The sequence below is a fragment of the Podarcis tiliguerta genome (genome assembly GCF_965153285.1).
Source record: "Podarcis tiliguerta genome assembly, chromosome: 1".
Taxonomy (NCBI): domain Eukaryota; kingdom Metazoa; phylum Chordata; class Lepidosauria; order Squamata; family Lacertidae; genus Podarcis; species Podarcis tiliguerta.
In genome coordinates, this window is record NC_139534.1 from 62,088,364 (window position 1) to 62,100,411 (window position 12,048).

The following is a 12,048-nucleotide window of genomic DNA, read 5'->3' on the forward strand; positions in this document are numbered from 1 at the left end:
GCTTCTTCTGAAACACTGATGTTTAGTAGCGAGATTCTGTGAAGTTTACTTTCCAAATTGCACATCTTATTTTGGATTGACACAACTAAATTGGAAAAGGCTACAAAGGTTCAGTAGGAGGAAATATTTGCTTAAGCACCAAATTATAATACAGTTTGACAAAAAATTGTTTTACAAAGGACTTTTGCTTTCCACCCCTGTGCCAGGCACAATTGAAAAGCCACCTTTTACATAAAATACTGTTCCTGGCTACTCTTATTAGAAGGTAAAGCCTGACCATACAGTTCACGCAAGCATCTTCCTTGAGACAACCTTCTGATCTAATGCTTCACAAGGTATATTTTTTGCTTTCCCTGCAGAATCTGGCAACTGACTAAGCAAAAAAAACCCCAATCCCTAAACACTAATAATATTTGTGAACAAAACTATTTCTGCTGCCAGATAAATATTAGATTTTTTTTTTAAAAAAATCACCAAGTCTTGTCCATTTGGGATATGAGGAGTTAAATGCACTTTGCAACACCACTTCCTCTGTGGCTCTTTGTGGCATGACATCACCCCTCAACTGGGATATTAAATCAGAATGAACGAAACAAGATTAGCACAGGTGCACATGAGCTCTGGTTACTCCTAGCTGCCTCCCTCACACCCCCCCCCCCGCACCACAATTGCATCAATTTCACCATGAAGCATAAATTACGGGATTGGGAAGTGTGTATGTAAGCATATGTAATTCTCTATTTTTTCTTGGTCTGAGGGTGTTGGCAGATAATCCAGGAGTCAAGACCTGGGCATCTGGAAAGACTACACAAAAGAAATCATCCTCTACACAACTTGTTGTTTTGTTGCAAATGGATGAAGCAGTGTTATGCCAAGTTGAGTCAACTGGTCCATCTAGAGGACAGAATTGTGTATTCTGACTGGTAGAGGCTCTCTAAGGCTAAGGTTCAAACCAGCTCTGGCAGCTCTGTGCATTTAGATATAGATCCCTCCACTCAACCCCCTCAAGACAGAACTGCAGAAAGAGGGAGTGAACGGTCTGTTTTTAACAGCAAAATCGGTGCAGAATCCTCCGCTTGCTTGCAGCTTATGTCCCTGTGGTCCTTACTCTTCAAGCACTTTTCTCAGCTGAGCACACTCCTGCTATTGGAGTTTAGCTGAGAAGGAAAGAAGGGGAGAACCATCACAGAAACTGTGCACAGGTAAGCTGTGAACACCGGGTTGCCATGTATTTGTCCCTAGAAAACAACCCCTTCCTTCTTCCATGTGTTGGGGGTAGAGCCACATTTAAGCATACAGGTCTGCTGCCATCAGATCTATTCTGCTCATGATCTTTTAACTGAAGATGTCAGAAACTGAGCCTGGCACCCTTATGCATGCTATTGAGCTATAATTTCCTCCTTCCCTAATGTGTTTTTCTGAATACTCAGAAGAAAAGCTAAGAATAGCCAGCACTCAGCGTGTCAGGCAGGGAGGGGGGTTGTTGGTTTTTGCTTGCTTTTTTGTCTCCCAATAGATGCAAGAGACAAAGAAACAAGGCTGCATGTCCTGGAGCACAAAGCTATGGCTTGATTTTACACTGGGCATGTGCTAAATAATCTGTACTGTGGTGTGAATTGGCCATACATGTGCTATGCATCACTGTTCCTTCTTGCCCTGTTGTAATCTGTATTGCAGAGTGATGCGGTTGCCAGTTGTCACTATGCTGCAGGATGTCATAGGAAGGAGGTCATGTAGTGCAGGGTTGTGCCCTACCACTTCCTAATTTACTAATTTAAGTAATCCCCTCTTGCCATGTTGGAGCAGTAGCTCTGTCTTAGGGCTCAGTCCACTGGGCACTGCTAGGCTCTTGCACAGCTCCCATTCATTTCAGCAAAAACATCCTCCTTGAGGTTTTAGAATCTTTGCAGATGGAGAAACATGCCTTTCATTTACTTGCCTATTATGCCCATTTTCAACTGGGAGGAATTGGGGCACTGAGAAATCTGCTCAGACCCAGTCTGCTCTTATCTGTAACAGCCTTACTAGAAAATACAGGCAGAGGGAATTTAACTGTCAGCAGATTCACTGCTAGTTTTGTTCAGGAAAATGCAAGCAAGCATGCAGGGTCTATTAAGAATGCCAGTGGGGATTCATTGAGGGAAGGAGGGCCCAGCATCTGATATTACTCTTGGCACACGTCCTCCTATCCCAACAAGCTTTTGTTTCAGAGATACAGGCCTCATTATGAGCATGATCTTGCAGAGGCTGTATAAGCTAATTTATTGGATAGAATAAAGAAACATTAAGTCTGCCTGAGTCCCACTGGAACAGGGGTGGGAGTTAAATATCCAATTAAATAGTTAATTTCCTTAATCTAAACTGGGGTTTAAGCAATCCTTCAAAGGAATGAGAAAGGGGGGGGGAACAGACCTCTCAGCCACAATAGTGGCCTTAAAACCTCTTTTAATCTTAAGAAGTCAACACAGCTTAATGCAAAAAATGCAAAGGCCACAAGCAGGGTTCCAGACATGACTGATGATTGGGTTGGCTTTGCTATTAACACATGCTAGTTGCCCTTCTAGCATCAGATCAAGCAAGTGGGGGGTCAGGGAATAACAAAAGTCCTGGCCTTGTACAGTTGTGGTTCTTTTATTTGACAAGCTATATGGCCTAGGAGTGGTATTATCTTGGCATGAGTGGAATTAAGAGAGGGAGGGCATCTGTATGCGGGACAGCGTGGGTGGAAAGAGTTCTCAGATTACTTATAAGTGCTCTCTCCAATAGGAGATCTGGTTGAGGCTTCAAGAGAGGATACCTTGCCCTGTCGAAAATCCTGAGGCCGGCCAGAGCTGTAGATTTCCTGGAGGGTTTAGACAAGATTACCAAGCACAGAATGATATAGCTATAGAGATGGAAGGGACCACAAGGGCTATCTAGTCCAAACTCTGGTAATGCAAGCAGCGGCTTGGAGCTTTCAGGGGGAAATCAAAGTTGTTGAGCTTTTTTTTAGGGCAGCCACTTTTTTCAGGAACTGCAGAGCACCCAAAACTCCAGGAACCACCATGCCGCCCACAAACTCCCCTGCCACACAGAATCCCAGTCCCTGACATGTAGCAGCTTTCGTGCCGCCCTACAGACCACTGTACCGGCCTAAGTCCCCCACAAACCCGGTGCAGCCCGCACACCCCACCCTGATTTGTTATACTACTAAATGCAGGAATTACAACTAAAGAATCCCTGGTATATCTATCTATCCAACCTCTTTTTAAAGAAGAAGAGTCCACCACCTTCTGAGCTGGTTCAATCCACTTTTGAACAGCTCTTCCTGTCAGAAAACATGTCCTAATGTTTAGTTGGAATCTCCTTTATAGTCATTCAACTCTGTTGGTTTGGGTCCTCCCCTCTGGAGCAGCAGAAAGCAAGTTTGCTCCTTCTTCAGATATTTGAAGATGGCCCTCATATTACCTCTCAGCCTCCTCTTCTTCAGGCTAAACATACCCAACTCCCTCAACCATTCCTCATAAGGCTTGGTTTCCAGACCCCTTATCATCTTGGTCACCCTCCTCTGCACACCTTCCAGATTTCTAATATCCTGCTTAAACTGTGGTGACCAGAACTGAGACCTGCAAGTATAGGGTGGTATACAAATTTAATGCATAATTAAAAAATATCAATAACTGGGTATGTATCAACCCTGAATGTGTTTACATGTCCCCAAAACACATCAGTGGATGAAATGAGATGAAAAGCAATCCATGGCCACTGGAAAGCTCAAAAAGGATTTTCTTCCGTGGCTCCACTTTCATCTCAGAGTTATATAATCAAGAACGCGGTTGCTCTCTGTGATGAATGGGGTTCACAGTTCTGCAGATACTGCACAAACAGCTTTCTGAATGGCCCAGGTGGGTGCCTGAAATGTCTTGTTTGCAAGCACTAGAGTGCTCGTCGTCCCTTCATTTTACCTGTGGTAGCAACTTCTGAGTGAACAAGCCTCCAGCCTGCAGTGTCTGTGAGAAGGAAAGTGCTGCTTCATCAAACGCAAATGCTGTCTACCTGCATAGTAAAGTGCCCTATAACCTGAGAGTAGATATGGGATCTAATATGGAGAGAACACTTGGCACCTGCCTCTCTGACTCTTTTAAAACATAGGATATAAAGGTTACAAGTGATTAGGGCGTCCCAGGGGCACCACCTGGGTGTCAGCAGAAAAGGGTTGGGACTACTCCACATGCAGGCGCCGTTTTAGCAATCAAGCTACTCATGAATCAACCTTTCTATTTAAGCATCTTAAAGCATCTTGGAGACATTAAATAATCCCACCTCACACCATCCAAGAGAAATAAGAGCATGCTTTTAAATGACACAGAAGACAGCTTTCTTAATCCTTGTCTTGTTTAGGCCATTAGAGAGGCTTGGTTCACCCAGTCATTCTTTGTGCAACCAACATCATTTCTCCCAGTCTGCACTACGCCATGCTCATTGCAAATGATTTGTTGGAAATTTGCTAGACCACAGGTACAGTTGGAAATTTTGCACTTTGTCTCTCAAGCTACATAAAGAAGGTTTGTTATGGCAATTTGCATAGGGTCAAATGCAGTGTTAGGCACTCCCATTGTTCTAGGTGCATTTTGTGACAGGGAATTTCAGTAGCATGAGCAGTTTCTGAGCTCTGGGTGTAGTACTGCGCCTAAGTTTTCAGATTAAAACTGCAGTGTGGAAGGAAAGGAGGACCTTTTTCTGCTTCGCCACTTCTAGCTACTCTCTGAAGACTGGAGAAGAGACCCTCTTAAGAATATTAGGGGGGTGGGCAGGGGAAGAACACTTGCAGTCTTGAGCATATCACTGTTCATAGCATTAGAGTGACGTGGAAATGTAACTTTTATCTTGCATGTTACACAGGGCAAGTTTTTCCAAGGCCACACAGGAAATCTGTGGCACAGCAGCTAATGGCTGCACTCCCAAAGAACACACGGAAAAGGTTTTCTCTAGACACAACACCCAACTAACTCATTCGTGGTTTATCACTTTCTCAGCCTAGTGAGCCCAGCTGGTAGCAGCTGCCTGGGAAAACTCTGAAGAAAGTCCCCAGAGTTCAGGCAGATGCAGTCTTTTCCATCTATGAGACTGAAGTCAACAAAGCTAGACTTGCAAGCCCCAGGTTAGTGCCTGATCACTAAGAAAGCCTTCTCTTCTGTAATAACCATAGTATGAAAACCAGAAATGTGAAAGAAATATCATCACCATCATCAAAGTATCAAAAAGTCTATTTGCTGGAAAAGAACTCGTTTCCACCATAATGTGGTGCCTGGTGGCTATTTATGTTTTAAGCACTTAGCATCTTTTTGATCATGCGGAAGCCAATCTATTATTCCTCTACACCAAAGATTGTCCGCTTTTGTAAATATTGGCACATACTGGCTTCCCTACAGTTCCATGGAAATCCCCTAGTTCCCCAAGATTGCTCTTGATTTAGTTATTACTTTGCAGTGCTGTCTTTGCAATTCTGTCTTCCTCTTCCTAACTACAATTTAATTACCTCTGCGATTTCTACTTCTAAATTCAACTACTCCCCTGCTTAGTTTTGTATTGATTTGGATTCTTTTTTTCTTCTTCCTAATCTATTCTTCTGCCCTTGAATTCTTTCTCCACCTATTCTTCTGTGTTCCCTTGCAGAGCAGTCAGTTCTTTTACAGCTAATTCTTTTCCTTCACTTTTCTTCTAACCTGTCCACTGATCTCCTCTGGCAACAGCTGTTGATTTCTCTTGGTTTCCAGTGGTCATGTTTGAATATTTGGTCACAAAATATTTATTTTTCTTCCTGCTTCTCCCCCCCCCCCCCATTTTTTGCTCCTCGTCTAATCCTTGCCACCTTTTGTCAAATATTATTTCTCTTTATTCATCTCCTAACCCTGCCGTGCCAACTTGCCTTTCTCCTAATGTTGTTGTCTCCTATTTTGGTGGAATCTATCTGCCATGGAACAGCTGCTAACTGCTCCTACTTTGACAAATGTGTTACTTTCATTTTATCTTGTTCCTTCAACTTATCTCACTCATGCTCCTCTTGTTATATTTTCTTTCCTTGCTCTTCCTTCCCTTTTTTTGAGACTGAACATCTTTCTTAGTTTTCTAAATATTTGCTTCCTTAATCTTAAACATTTCTTTCCCCTGCCCTCTGTTCTTTACTCTTTTACAATTGGATTCCATGTTTAAATGTTCTCCCCCCGCCCCCCAGTAAGGTGGATTGATTTAAATTAAGGCTGTTAGAATCATGAATTACATCACCAATAAAAAGACAGTCTTAAATCGGTGATTTCAATAAAGATACTCACTTTGAATTAATGTATTTCTTGAACAAGCATACATTATTATTTGGCTGCTATAACAATTAAAATATATTGGGCTTGTTTGCATAAAGCATATCTGGATCCCTGGTCTATGAAACCAGGCACAAGTATTGAACCTACATGTTAGAAATATCCCTTAAAAATACGGGAATAATGGCCAGCAATCACAACATCCAAGATAACTCCACTGATTATTCACAATTCATCTTTTTTTTCCTAGCTGTTTTTACACAGGAACAAAGCAGCAGGTTAGTTTAACATCATTATGCGCCGATGTGCAACCAGCCCTTGCAATCTGCATTGTGGCATTGATCGATTGTACGTCACTCCTGCACCAATTTAAAACCAAGCCACAGGATCTGGACAAAAGGCTTGCTCAGCCATTGATGCAATCATTGTGCCAGCATCTGTATGGAACTCTTGAATGAGGCCTGCACTTCACAGTCCATTATCTAGAGAACAATATACCTCCAAACCCCTCATGTTTTTTGTCATGTCAGTGTGGTGGCAGTGGAGGGAGCAGATGCAGCCTTAGCTTTCTTTGTGGTGCACATGCATTTTCACACTGTTCTTTAGGTGAAAAAGCCACTGCAACTAGCTAGCTGCCTATCAATGAGTGGAGGAAGATCTCCCCAGCAAACAGGTTCTGAGACACGTTTGGCATTGGCTTTAGCAACTAGCTCAGAAATAATATATCTTGCGGCTTCTCTTGGACAGCAAAGACTAGACAACTGTAAAAGGATGTAAAATGATTCACGGCCTTGTATTTGTTTAACTGCAGATAGTGGTATATCATCTTCCATCTTATGTACTTTAAAGATATGTGATCCCCTCAGACAATAGAGCTTGAAGCCATCTGCTAGGCAAGTCTGGTTGATAAAGCATTGAAAACTACCTGTGACTAGAGATTTGGGCACCTACTCTAGGGTAAGATTTAGACCAGGGGTAGGCAACCTAAGGCCCATGGGCCGGATGCAGCCCAATCACCTTCTCAATCCGGCCCGTGGACAGTCCGGGAATCAGCGTGTTTTTAAATGAGTAGAATGTGTCCTTTTATTTAAAATGCATCTCTGGGTTATTTGTGGGGCATAGGAATTTGTTCATTTTTTCCCCTTCACAATATAGTCCAGCCCACCACATGGTCTGAGGGATGGTAGACTGGCCCACGGCTGAAAAAGGTTGCTGACCCCTGATTTTGACTCAACTTCCACCCCCCAGCACAGAGCTGTTGATGTGCAACATTTTCTGCAGCTCCATGGACTCATGAAAGTTCTTCCAAGAGTACTGCTGAAAACCTTCCTTTACCCTAAGACAAAACTAAACATTACTGTATTACTTAAGAGGAAATAAAGAAGTCTACACTGCCTAGCTAGGACCCCCCCCCCAATTTAAGCCATAGGTGGGCAGAATGACAAAATGCATCTACTTAAAATCACTTGAACTCAGTTTAGTGACACTGTAAATCCTTATACCACCCTACCATTGTCAGAGTCAGATTTGTGAAAAGGTGCCCTTCTCCCAGCCTGCAGGTTTTCAGTGCATGAGTGTAGGTGAGATGGGGATTCTACATATGAAATCAGGGTGGTAATTATTTAATATTGACTGATAAAAAGTACAAAGCTATGTATGTAGTGTTAGAACAGGCATAGGCAAACTCGGCCTTCCAGATGTTTTGGGACTACAACTCCCATCAACTAAAGCATCCATGACAGATGGCCATCCAACCACTGCTTTAAACTATTAAATGGAGTGTCCACCACCACCTGAGGAAGTCCACTCCACTGTCAAACAGCTCTTACTGTCAGAAAGTTCTTCCTGAGGTTTAGTTGGAATCTCCTTTCTTTTAACTTGAAGCCATTGGTTCGGGTTCTACACTCCAGAGCAGGAGAAAACAAGCTTGTTCCATATTTTATGTGACAGCCCTTTAGATATTTGAAGATAGCCATTATATCTCCTCTTAGTCTCCTCTTTTCCAGGCTAAACATACCCAATTCCCACAACCATTCCTCATAAAGTTTGGTTTCCACACCCTTTATCATCTTGGTTACCCTCCACTGCACGTGTTCCTCAATATCCTTAAATTGTGGTGCCCAGAACAGTACTGCAAGTGTGGTCTGCCAAAGGCAGAATAGGGTGGGACTATAACTTCCCTTGATTGGAACACTATACAGTGGTACCTCTACTTGCGTTCATCTCTGGTTATGTATCCTTCACGATACGTATGCGGCAAACCCGGAAGTATTTTGCCGGATTTCGCCCTGCATGCATGCACAGAAGTGCTCTATGTGCTGCACACATGCACAGAAGCTTTAAACCACGTAATGCGCATGCACAGAAACATCACCTCCAGTTGTGAATTCCTCGGGATGCGACCGGAACTCCAGAACAGATCCCGTTCACAACTGGAGGTACCACTGTACTTCTGTTGACACAGCATAGAACAGCATTAGCCTTTTTTGTTGCTGCATCACACTGTTGACTCATGTTCCAATTGTGATCTACTAAGGCCCCTAGATCCTTTTTACCTGTACTACTGGCACTCCAGGTGCCCAGCATCTTATATCTGTGCAGCTGGTTCTTCCTGCCTAAGTACAGAACCTGATATTCTCCCTACTGGAATTCATTTAGTTAGTTTTGACCCAGTTTCCCAATCTATTAAGGTCATCTTGAATCATGATTCTGTCTTTCAAGGCATTGGCTACCCCTCCCAGCTTGGCGTTGTCTGCAAATTTCATGAGCATCCTCTCAGTTCATTCATCCAAGTTATTTATAAAGATGCTGAACAATAATGGCCTAGGACAGAACCCTGCAGCACCCCACTTGTCCCTTTTTTCCAAGATGATGAGGAACCATTAGTGAGCACTCTTGGGGTTCAGTTAGCTACAAATCCACCTAACAGTGACCTTGTCCAGCCCATATATTACCAGCTTCTCCCCAATAATACCATGGGGGACTTTGTCAAAAGGCTTACTGAATTCAAGATGTCCGGTATTTTTGCTTAAGGATGGCTTCCATTACAAGCCTCGCCAATGATGAAATCACAGCACTTGAAAATCTTACTCAGTCCTGCCATAGAAAATTCCTTGGCTTTCACAACCATTACTTCCTTTTCGCAGCTAGATGGTCTGCTCTGCTGTCTTGCCTTTACGTGCAAGACAACAGCCCTGATTTTGGTTCTTTTGTTCCCACACAAAGCAGAGTTCTCCAGCATGAGCTATATGTTTTGGCCACATACAAAACCCTGCTTAGCTGTCACACTGGAGCATTGTTACTCTCTCAACATAGCTATATAAGTAGGAGAAGAGCGGTGACACCACTTCCAGGGCTACTTCACACCTTCACTCCCATGCACAGGTATGCGTTTTTTGAGTATGGAGAAACAGCAGAACAAACAAGTGACAGAGGTAGATCACACTATATTGCTATGGGAATTTGGCCTCTGTTCTTATTAGGGTAAGTAAGGGAGAGCTGTCATAACTGAAGAGTGTGGGTGGGATATATCAAGACCTGAAACAGCAAAATATTCTCTGAAATTCACGAGGAAAGGACACTTGGCTGCATTCCCCACCCCCTCCCCTTCTAGGATTAGCAAAAGTCAGTTCTGACTTCCTTCCTCAAGTAACAAATGGTGTTCTACTCCTTATATCGGCTTGATTATCTCACCCATTGCTGGACATTGGCCAATTCCACATAAAGCCCCTTTTCGTATGTATCAAAGCGGATGGAATGTTCAGCACATTTTTTCAATGCAGCCTCACTGGCCCCTTTTGCAAGGGCAACATTTGCTGTTTCGCCCGAGCCAAACACCGGCTTCTAAAATGGCAGTTAAAGCAGCTTTCTGAAAAGGGGGAAAAAAAGAATTGACACTCTCTCTTAGGTCTCTGGAGACTGCCTCCCCTGATCCCTCATTTTAAATGGCTTTAGGATCTTACCTCATCAAGTTCCTATTTGAATTCTATTACTGCAGTGAAAGGGCTCGGTTGGTCTTTGCAGCTGTTCCCCTCACAGCCCCCTGCTATATTGACTCTCACCATCTTCCTGTGCTGCATCAAGTAATCTCTGTTTTCATGCCTTTGTCACCATGGCTGGTGGCACTTTTGCTGGTGACATCATCATCATCAGTTATCTTTAACTCTGGGGTGATCGATTTCTGTTCCCCCCAATTCAGACAATTTTGACACTGCCGTTGTGTGAGGAAGCTCAATTATTTGTCAGATGAAAGACTATCACATCTAAATTCTTCCTAGCTGAAGGAACAGGAACCTTAGTTCACCACCATACAAAGACCCAAACCTCTATGCACACTTCTACCTATTCTATGCTCCCACCACCACCAAAAAACTGTTTTAGGCATGTTATATGCAGCATATAGCCAGTTCTGATTCTCTACACTAGTATCAGAGGATAGAAGTAAGTATGGTTCTTGCTATTACTGAGCTAACTAACATCTGTTGGGCAGGCAGTTTGGGGTTGCGTGTACAACAGAAAGAAGAATCCATAAGGGAGAGTAGGGGGAAACTCCACATTCCCTGTCCTCAAGTCAGTCATGCTTCATTTTTTGAATCTTTGCCAACTGTTATATTTCTCCAAGGTGCAAGACCTTACGTAAATAGGAAAGCAACCATTAACACCAATATTTTTCTATTAAAAAAAGCATTGGGCAATAACACCCTTGAAAGAATCAGCCCTCCTAAGTTGCTGGTCCAGATTTTCCTCTGGTAAATGTGCCTCACCAGGACCAGCTCTACTGGTTCTAAGTAAAGAAAAATGTGTCATTTCCATAAATGACTTATTACTAATGACACAATCGCTGGGCTATGCATCTCATGACACAAAAGGGCTTCCAAGCGCTGCAGGAGAATTCTGATTTTGTAAAGAGTGCAAGGGCTGTGGGAAAGTTTCATGGTTCCATCGTTTGGTAAAAGTAGGTCATTCTACTTTTTTTAAAGCTGCTTTTCATTTCTCTTCTCACCTCTTGGGCTAGCCCTGCAAGTAATAAACCACTATGGATGCCTTTTCAATAAAGGAGTCATTCTCAGTAGAGAAATGCAGTCAGGCACATTGAGCACCAAAGCAAATGCACAAGATCTAAAGCTAGGGACAGCATAGTGCCCCCACCTTCCTCGATGCCTCTTCTCTTATTCTGCCTTTCTAGAAGGCAATTCCCCCTTTCCTTCCTTTCCTTCCATCTGCACATCCACTTGATAGAAAGTGACCTCTAAAGAAGGTAGCAGTGAATGCAAGATGCTTTCTCATGCATGGAGATGTCCCCAGGAAATTTCCACAGCTCCCTACCCTTCTGCCCTGGAGAATGTGGTGAGTTACATAAGAAAGAAAGAATCTGCCTCACTCCTCTGAGTTTCCCATTATATTCCAGTTTTAACGATCCCAGTTCATTGTGAAATTAAGACCCCCCCCATCCTTTTTTTAAAAATCCAGACCCTGTTAAAGGGGAAGCAACTCTTTTTTCAGATGAGTGCTGCAGCAGTGCACATGCAGGAACACAGAGGGATTCAAGGCAAGCATCACCCAATGCCCATCTTCTTGCAGCAGACAGACAGACAGACAGAGAGAAGACCTACACTGAAAGAGCAGCACATTTTCTGATTATTCTGGGGAAGGGGGAGTGTTACTCTGTCACATTCCAACAGCCCAATTCTGAACATGTTGACTCAGAAGTAAGTCTCACGAATGAGATTTTCATGCGCGTGCTCAGGATTGC

General features: G+C 43.2%; 1 protein-coding gene across 4 annotated transcripts in view; it reads right to left on the minus strand.

Moving 5' to 3' along the window:
- DUSP8 (dual specificity phosphatase 8) overlaps positions 1 to 12,048 on the minus strand; it is an 82,522-nt gene that overhangs the window by 16,617 nt on the left and 53,857 nt on the right. The window lies entirely within an intron of this gene.